Here is a 9,137-nt window from a genome sequence, read left to right as displayed (position 1 = left end):
GGAAATTAGAAATTTAAAAATCCAAAAACCCGAAAATTAAAAAATCTGAAATAATAACTAACTAACAATAACTATTACTAAATATTAAATTATAGGTATTGGAATTTCCTTTAAAATCTGGCTGTTAGTGAACGTAACGAATACAAATTTATCTGAAGTTACGAATTATCCGAAACAACGAATGCCGCATCTAAACAAATGGAACGGAACAAATTAATAATAATAATTACAAAAATGATAATAAAAACTTTTTAGTATTATTACTATTATTTGTTATTATTTTTTTTCCGTTCCATTTGTTTAGAGCAGCATTCGTTATTTCGGATAATTCCTAGCTTCGAATAAATTTGTATTCGTTACATTCACTAACAGCCACATTTGAAAGGAAATTCCAATACCTATAATTTATTAGTTAGTTATTATTAGTTAGTTAGTTATTCTTTCCAACTTTTGGATTTTCTTTCTTTATTTTGGATTTTCGAATTTTCGAAGTTACGAAGTTACGAATTTTCGAATTTACGAATTTACGAATTTATGAATTGTGATCGTAATGAATGACCCGAAAAACGAAAAAAAAAAACGAAAACGAATGAAATGAAAACAAAAACTAACACATTTTTTGGCAGCGCACATGTCTACTTCATGCAATAGATAAAAATGAAACCAAATGATGTCGCATTTAGCAATAAGGTTCCTCAGAATGCTAAAAAAAAAAGAATGACTTTTACATACAGATTTCCTGTTTGATACCTAAAAAGTCCAAATGATTTTGTTAAGCCGCCCCTATTTCTCCTTTGAACCCGGGTTGGACCTATGGGTGTATGGATAGAACTCTCTGATCGATCGGGTAATCAAGACACACACATGGGATGGTGAATCGAAATTACAATGGTTTACTGGGTTTGCATATATCTTATACACTTACAGAGAGAGAGAAAAACCTCTCTCTTATTATCAGCCAATGAGATTGAAGCATAGACTTTATGAAAAAATAAGCTTAAAACGTCATAAATTGCATATTCTGCCTATAGATATCCCTCAGGCTATATCTAAATATAAGTTTATATATATATATATGTGACCACGTATGCTAGGCAATCTGCCAATGTTCCAGACACCCAACTTCTAACATGTTATAACTTTGTTATTCATTGTCTATATTAAAATGTCAGGCTAACCACATGTACATCCTGTTCAAGTACATAGCTCACAAATAATCTTTGCACTTCTAATTTTCTGCATAAGAAAGCAAAATACATTTCTTCTTGTATAACATATCTTAAAGCAGCACTCTAACATCCTTACAGATTTAATAAAATGTTTTTCTGTAATATTGTAAACAATGTGTTGTCAATGATCACCCAATTAATTAAAAACAATATATTGGATCAACCATGCTGTATCTCCCAAAAGTAAGTACATCCCTCAGTCACATTTGTGTAAATCTTTTCTTCTATCTTTTCATGTGACAACACTGAAGAAATGACACTTGTCTACAATGTAAAGTAGTGAGTGTACAGCTTGTATAACAGTGTAAATTTGCTGTCCCCTCAAAATAACTCAACACACAGCCATTAATGTCTAAACCGCTGGCAACAAAAGTCAGTACATCCCTAAGTGAAAATGACCAAATTGGGCCCAAAGTGTCAATATTTTGTGTGGTCACCATTATTTTCCAGCACTGCCTTAACCCTCTGGGGCATGGAGGTCACCAGAGCTTCACAAGTTGCCACTGGAGTCCTCTTCCCCTCCTCCATGACTACTTCACAGAGGTGGAGGATGTTAGAGACCTTGCGCTCCTCCTCCTTCTGTTTGAGGATCCCCTACAGGGGTTGTAAAGGCAGAAGGTGCATTCTATGCATTAAGATAAAAATCCTTTTGTGTGTAGAAGCCTCCTCCCCAGCACCCCCTAATACTTACCTGAGCCCATCTCTGTCCAGCGATGTCAACAAGTCACTTGGCCATCCGGGACCCTGTCACCCTGATTGGCTGAGACACAGCAGTGACACCTTTGGCTCCAGCAGCTGTCAATCAATGTCAGTTAGCCAATCAGGAGAGAGAGGGGGCCGAATGGCAGCTCCGTTTCTGAATGGACACAGGGAGCTGCAGCTCGGCTCACGTGCCCCCATAACAAGCTGCTTGTTGTGGGGGCACTCAACAGGAAGGAGGGGCCAGGAACAGTGAAGAGTGACTGGAGAAGAGGAGGATCAGGGCTGTTCTGTGCAAATCTACTGCAACAGAGGTGGCAAGTATAACATGTTTGTTATTTATTTTTTATTTTTTTAAATGAGACTTTACAATCACTTCAACCAGTTACCACCCGCTCACTGTCAAATGATGGAGGAGCGGTGTGGCTCGGGTTCTGGGCGGACGTCATATGACATCAGCCCATTCAAACAGGGCATGTGTGTGATCGGGTGGGCGCAGCCCTGCACTGTAGGTGGGGGCGTGTCCCCAAGACACAGCTCGTCACCGACCGGGATGAACAGCCAATGGGCATGGCTGTTTACCACGTGTTTGGCCATGATCCAGTCACGGCCAATGACAGATGGTACTTCAACCTTGCAAACGGCGCATGCACGCAATCAGGATGTCAGTGGTGGCGTGTTCCCAGGAACACTGTTCGTCATCGACACTGGTAAACAGCCAATGGCCAGTGGCTGTGATCCATTCACAGCCAATCCCAAATGTAGTGCTAAGAATGTGAAAAAAAACCTTTTGAGGGTTAATAAGATGTAAATATAGTACGTGTAACTGAACGATCACTGTGCTATTTGTAAAAATTAGATTAGAATAATATATATTGTACATCGAGAGATGATAATAAATGACCATAAATGGTTAATAGAAAAGGTGATAAATAACCAAGGTGAAGGAAAAGATTGTTGAATGAATAAAAGTGTAAAGAGAGCAAGGAGGAAAATTCTAAGGGGTATATAACATATGTGCATAAATGTGAATGCAAACAATGACAATTAGATTGGTACTAAGAAAACGTCCAATAGGATACTAAAGTGCAAAAGAAAAAATGTCCAATGGATTCATTGCTGAAGTACCAAAGACAAGAACAATGTTCCTATGCATAGTCCAAGGAAGGGGAATGAAGTCCCAATGTCAGCAACAATGATCCCATGCATGAAAAAGATCCACCACCAATATGGAAGAAGCTTACCAGAACTAGTGGACTCAATAAGGCTTACACCCAATGAGTCAACCAGGTAGGAGGTGTAACCACACCAAAAAGGGGAGCTTCCACGACACTTTTTTCTGACCACAATGGAAGGTGATCCCTTGATTTTAGTTGTGGATCAGTCTTTAGAGGACACAATTGTTTCAACAATGATAAATCAAAGAGGCAAGACCTTCTGTGATGTCTCTGCAGAGCCAAGGGAGATGGATGGCTGTCTCAGACCCCCAAAGCTGCTGGAGAGGAACGGTGAGCCCTGTACATGGAGACACCGCTCCCGGAACCTCCAGTCATGGAGCTTCTAAGGAGGGACAGTGGGCCAAGGGAGAGTACGCTCCACCGGAGCTTGGGGAGGCAGCGCAGGGCTGGTCAGTCACGAGTGGAGGAGACAGAAGGAACAGGCAGAGGATCTTAGGCTGCCACGTCTGTGCATGGATCGGCAGCGGCGACCGTCAGACAGACTGTACCCGATCACCTGTCAACACCTTTGCCCTGTTGACAGGTGATCGGGCACAGTCTGTCTGACGGTGGAGTGTGCTCTCCCTGGGCTCACTGTCCATCCTTAGGTGACGAAAAAACAGTGACAAAAAAACAGGGATAAATTATTATAACCCTGCAGTGATATTTCCAACATAATACAAATAAAACATGTTTAATGATAAAAGTGGTTTTGGAAAATCAAATTTATATGCGGGGAGCTGCATAACTCTTCCTGCATCAACCAATCTGAAACAAATAATTACTCTAGGGGATAACCACCAGCTCCCTCAGTGTGACATCATATCCTGTTCGCATATGGAATTCTTGTAATTAAAAATATATTTTAATACACTTAATATATATATAGTTGATACATTATGTCTCAAACATTTAAATAATATTGAATTGGGAAATATATATAAAATTAGATACACGTATATCGTCGATTCCAAAAGAAAAAATATATAAATACATAGAAAAATAAAAAATAAAAATAATAATAAAATAAAAATAAAAAAAGAAGGAAAGGGAAGAAAATAAAAATTTTAAAAAATAGGGAAATTCTTATATCTCCAATGTTACATATAGTACCAGTGGAATTTATAATTCTATATATTCTGCTAATACTAAATATAAAAAATAAAAAATAAAATATAAAAAGGATATAGAAATTAGGTGCCCAAACTACCAATTTGACAGGAAACAATTCAGATCCAACTCTATGTTTAAACCAAGGGAGTTCATAGTACCAAGCCTATGGATCCATTGTGTTTCATTCTGCTAAATTGCCTGCTTGAGGTTGGATCCTCTCTAATGTTCCTCTACCTTTTCAATTCTACAGAAGGTCAGTCCACTTGGATCCCTGTTGTGGAACAGTCTGAAGTGATTGGACAAACTATGATGTTTAAAACCCTTTTTGATTTTGTTTACACGCTCTCTTAACTTTATCCCTAACTTCCTCCTCCCCACATATTGGAGACCACAAGGACAGGACAAAAGGTAGGTGACGTGTGTGGTCCCACAGGTGATGAACTTCTTGATCTCAAATAGGTTTGGAAGTTCTACACATTACACATTTCCCATAACTGAAAAAGCCGGTTTGATCCAAAAAAGTAAACAACTTTCTGGGGGGGTTTGATAACATTATGTGCCAGCTTCAAACGGAGTGTGGGTGGTTTAGTGTAAATAAATTGTGGTTTACCTGGCAAAATATTTTTTAAATCTCTATCCTTATGGAGCAAAGGCCAGTGTTCACTAATTATTTTTTCAAACTGTTTATATTGTCTCGTGTAGTCTGTCAGAAAAGCTACTCCATAATCTCTCTTCTTTCTTTCTTTTTTCTGGAACAAAGATTCTCTATCTATATCTCTTACTGATTCTTTAATTTTCCTTAAATCTTTGAGATCATACCCCCTTTCATTAAATCTTTCTAAAATTAATTCTGCCTGTGTGTCATAATCCTTTACTATATCACAGTTCCTTCTCACCCTTAACATCTGGCTCTTAGGGATGGCACCCAACTCCCCATCGGGATATATCCATTTCTGTCAACATCTTTAAAAAAAAGTGCGGGTTAACAGTCTACCATTCTCTTTATATATGACCAGGTCAAGAAAATTCACTGCTTCATAGCCGTAAGTTTCCCGTTGAGAAAAGTGCAAAATGATTCCTGTGATCCTGCCCATACTATTACGATGTCATCTATACAACGTTTAGAAGATCTAAGTTCTGGTATATGTTTATCAAAGATGGCTTCCTTCTCCCACCTACTCATAAATAGATTAGCCACTGATGGGGCATATTTAGCCCCCATGGCTACGCCCCTTTTCTGCCTATAGAATTTTTTTTTCATGCCAGAAAAAAATATGGCTCATTGCCAAATCCAGGGCCTGTAATAGGAACTCTCTCTGTTTTAATTTATTATTGTTTTTTCTCAAGGCCCATTCCACTGCCTCTAAGGAATGATGCTGTTGGATGTTTGTATAAAGTGAATTAACATCCACACTGGTCAAAATACAATCATCATCAACTATTCAGGGTTTTATTAATTCTATGAGATCTTTACTGTCTTTTAAATATGCCAGATATTTTGAGTGAGAGGTTGTATAAAACAATCCAGGTATTCCCCCAGCCTAGAGAACAGTGACTTAACCCCACTGACAATAGGCCTGCCTGGGGGTCTACGTGGATTTTTATGTACTTTGGGTAATTGGTAAATAACTGGAACTTTGGGTGCATCAGGTATGAGATATCTTATTTCCTTTTTATTTAATATTCCATCCCTATGTGCTCCTTTAATCAATCTTTTCAATTTGGCCCTAAATTTATTGGTAGGATTCCCTTTTAGTAACTCATATGTCTCTTCATCACCCACCAACCTATCCAATGCCTCTAAATAATCCATGTTATTAACCACTTCAATACCCGCCCATTGTCATATGACGTCTGCATCCTGTGATAGGTCATGTCCCTAGAACACCTGATGGTGCTCCCTGCATGTTGGGCCTCTCTTTTTGGCCAGGGTGTGAAAAAGTCTCACACATGTGGTATCGCCATATACAAGAAGAGTAGCAGAATGTGTTTTGGGGTGTAGTTGCAATAAGCATATGCTGTATGAGAGAAATAACCTGTTAATATGACAATTTTGTAAAAATAAATAAATAAAAAAAATCATAATTTTGAAAAAGAATTGTGTGAAAAAAAATTACAAACTTCAAAAAACTCACCATATGACCTATTAAATACCTTGGGATGTCTACTTTCTAAAAAGGGGTCATTTGGGGGGTATTTGTACTTTCCTTGCTTGTTAGTGTCTCAAGAAATGAGATAGGCCTTCAGTACATCAGGTGTGATCAGGTGTGATCTATTTTCAATGATCTATAACTTTCACAAAGACCAAATAATATACACTGATTTGGGTTATATGTAGTATATAGATAGATATGTAGAAGTATACATTTTGGCCAAAATTTATTAAGAAAAATTACACATTTATAAAATTTTATGACAACAAAGAAAAAGGTATTTTTTCACAAAATTTTCGGTCTTTTTTATTTATAGCACAAAAATTAAAAACCCACTAGTGATTAAATACCACCAAAAGAAAGCTATATTTGTGTGAAAAAAAGGACGCACATTTTATATGGGTGCAGTGTTGCATGACTGAGTAATTGTCATTCAAAGTGTGAGAGCGCTGAAAGCTGAAAAATGGCCTGGGCAGGAAGGAGGTGAAGTGGTTAAAGTCCCATAAGTACCTGGGGGTTACGCACCTACCTATTTGTTAGCTTTTAAGATTTAAAAAAAAAGCCTCTTAAAGGCCTTATAGATGCATATAAATATATGTAAAACATTATGGTTAAAAAAATAGTCACAGAGTTTTCTGAGTTTAACCAAACTATAGTAAAACTGCTACATTTGGTCTGTGGGGTTACAACGACCCCTAGTCATGCAAGGGTAAGTACAACTATGAGCTCCTGACAATACTGAAATTTTAATTTATTGATCAATCAAAAAATGTAATTTTTTCAAATGTTTTACATTTGTCAGCTTTGTGTCAGTTAAAGGCCTTATATATGCAAAAAAAAAACCCCAACAAATTACAGTAGGCATAATAGTAATTTTGAGGATAAGCAAAGCATACTGGAACTGATACATTTGGTCTGTGGGTTACAATGACCCCCGGTCATGCAGGGGCAAGCAGGGCCAGTGCAAGGATTTTTGTCTATATAGGCAAAGGTGCATTTTGCCTAATTCTGCCTAAGCCGCCTTATGGTGGTGCCGGCCCTGAGGGTAAGTAAAGCTATGAGTACCTGAGATGTTTACATTTTATAAATTACATTACTAAAATCTTTAGTCAACTGAAAATGGCACAGAAATACAAAAAAATAACAAAGTTCACAATGATGTTTTCAGCGTGATGCCTGGATTAAAATTAAGTGATAATAAGGCCTCATAAGTGCCTCCATGAGATCTTTGTTCCTCAGGCTGTAGATCAGAGGATTCAGCAATGGGTTAATGAGGGCAGATATGACTGAAAATAGTTTGTTTAAATTGACCATATCACTGGAGGTGGGAACCAAGTAAATAAAAATGAAGGAGCCATAAAAGATGAAGACCACGGTGAGGTGTGATGTGCAGGTGGAGAATGCTTTTATTTTACCAGTCTTGCTACGAATTCTAAGGATGGTAGTAAAAATGTAGACATAGGGAAGAAAAGTCAGAAGAAAGGCTCCGAATCCAGTACTAGCACCTGATAAGAATATGACCAACATGTTTATGAAGGGGTCAGTACATGTAATTTGATATAAGTTTGGAAGGTCACAAAAGAAGTTGTGGATGGAAATTGTTCTGCAGAAGGACAACCTGAGCAAAAATAAAGTATGAACCATAGAGACAGAACATCCTACAACCCAGGACAGAGAGGCCATATGAGCACAGACCCTCCAAGACATAATTAGTTTGTAATGTAGGGGGTGGCAGATGGCAATGTAGCGGTCATAGGACATAGCCGAGAGCAAGAAAACCTCTGAGCAAGCAAAGGAGAGGTAGAAAAAGACTTGGGCTATACAGGCAGAAATGGATATTGATTGGCTTTTTGTGACCAAAGAAAAGAGCATCCTTGGTGCGGTCACTGATGAATAGGACATGTCCAGAAATGCCAAGTTTGCAAGAAAAAAATACATCGGGTTGTGCAGATGGTAGTCAGTGAGGACCAAGAAAAATATAAGAAGGTTTGTGATCAGAGTCATCAGATAGATGAGAAGGAAGAGCACAAAAAGTGCATTCATGGTCTGTGGATGGTCTGATAGACCCACAAGAGTAAGATAGGAAATCTCTGTCAGATTCCTCATATTTCTTCTTTTCTTTTTCTTTGTTTAAATGTATAACTATAATACAGTAATAAGATTATGGATCTGAAGAATTAATCATTGGAGAACACATACGGTGTGCCTGCACATTATACTCATATTTACATTTGTACATTTGTACCAGCGAATGATTTATTCTTATATAAAATGTTGGCATTCCCTAATGACAGTCTGCTGTGTTGTCAAAACACAAAGCTGAAAGTCTCATTAATGATCTCTTAAGATTTAATTTATAACCCCTTGGGAACCCCTTTTCTATAATTGAGTACAGTCTTTAAAATTTGAATTCAAAATCCACTGAAAGGTTTTTGTTTTATATTTTTGTCATCTATTTTACTTATTGGCTAGTGGACAAACCATTAAAAAGTAATTTACAAATTAAATACATTTTTTTTTTAATTTTGTGCTTTTTTTTCAATGTGAAAAGAGTAAATCTATGTTAAAGGTGTACAAATATTAATGAACAAAGCAAACAAAAAAAGTTTTAATTATTAATCATTTATAACATAGAATTGAACAAAAATAAACAAAGAAAAACAGCAGGAAAATAATAATTAAATTGAGGAGAATAGAGAGTTAATTAAGACTGATTAGAGTAAATT

General features: G+C 37.2%; 1 pseudogene; it reads right to left on the bottom strand.

The window, feature by feature from the left end:
• Positions 1–7,575: 7,575 nt before the first annotated feature.
• Positions 7,576–8,596, bottom strand: LOC141102467 (olfactory receptor 1G1-like; annotated as a pseudogene).
• Positions 8,597–9,137: the final 541 nt, after the last annotated feature.

The sequence above is a fragment of the Aquarana catesbeiana genome, linkage group LG07 (assembly GCF_042186555.1).
Source record: "Aquarana catesbeiana isolate 2022-GZ linkage group LG07, ASM4218655v1, whole genome shotgun sequence".
Lineage (NCBI taxonomy): Eukaryota > Metazoa > Chordata > Amphibia > Anura > Ranidae > Aquarana > Aquarana catesbeiana.
Note: the sequence above shows the minus strand (reverse complement) of the source record. Positions and strands in the feature narration are given on the sequence as shown.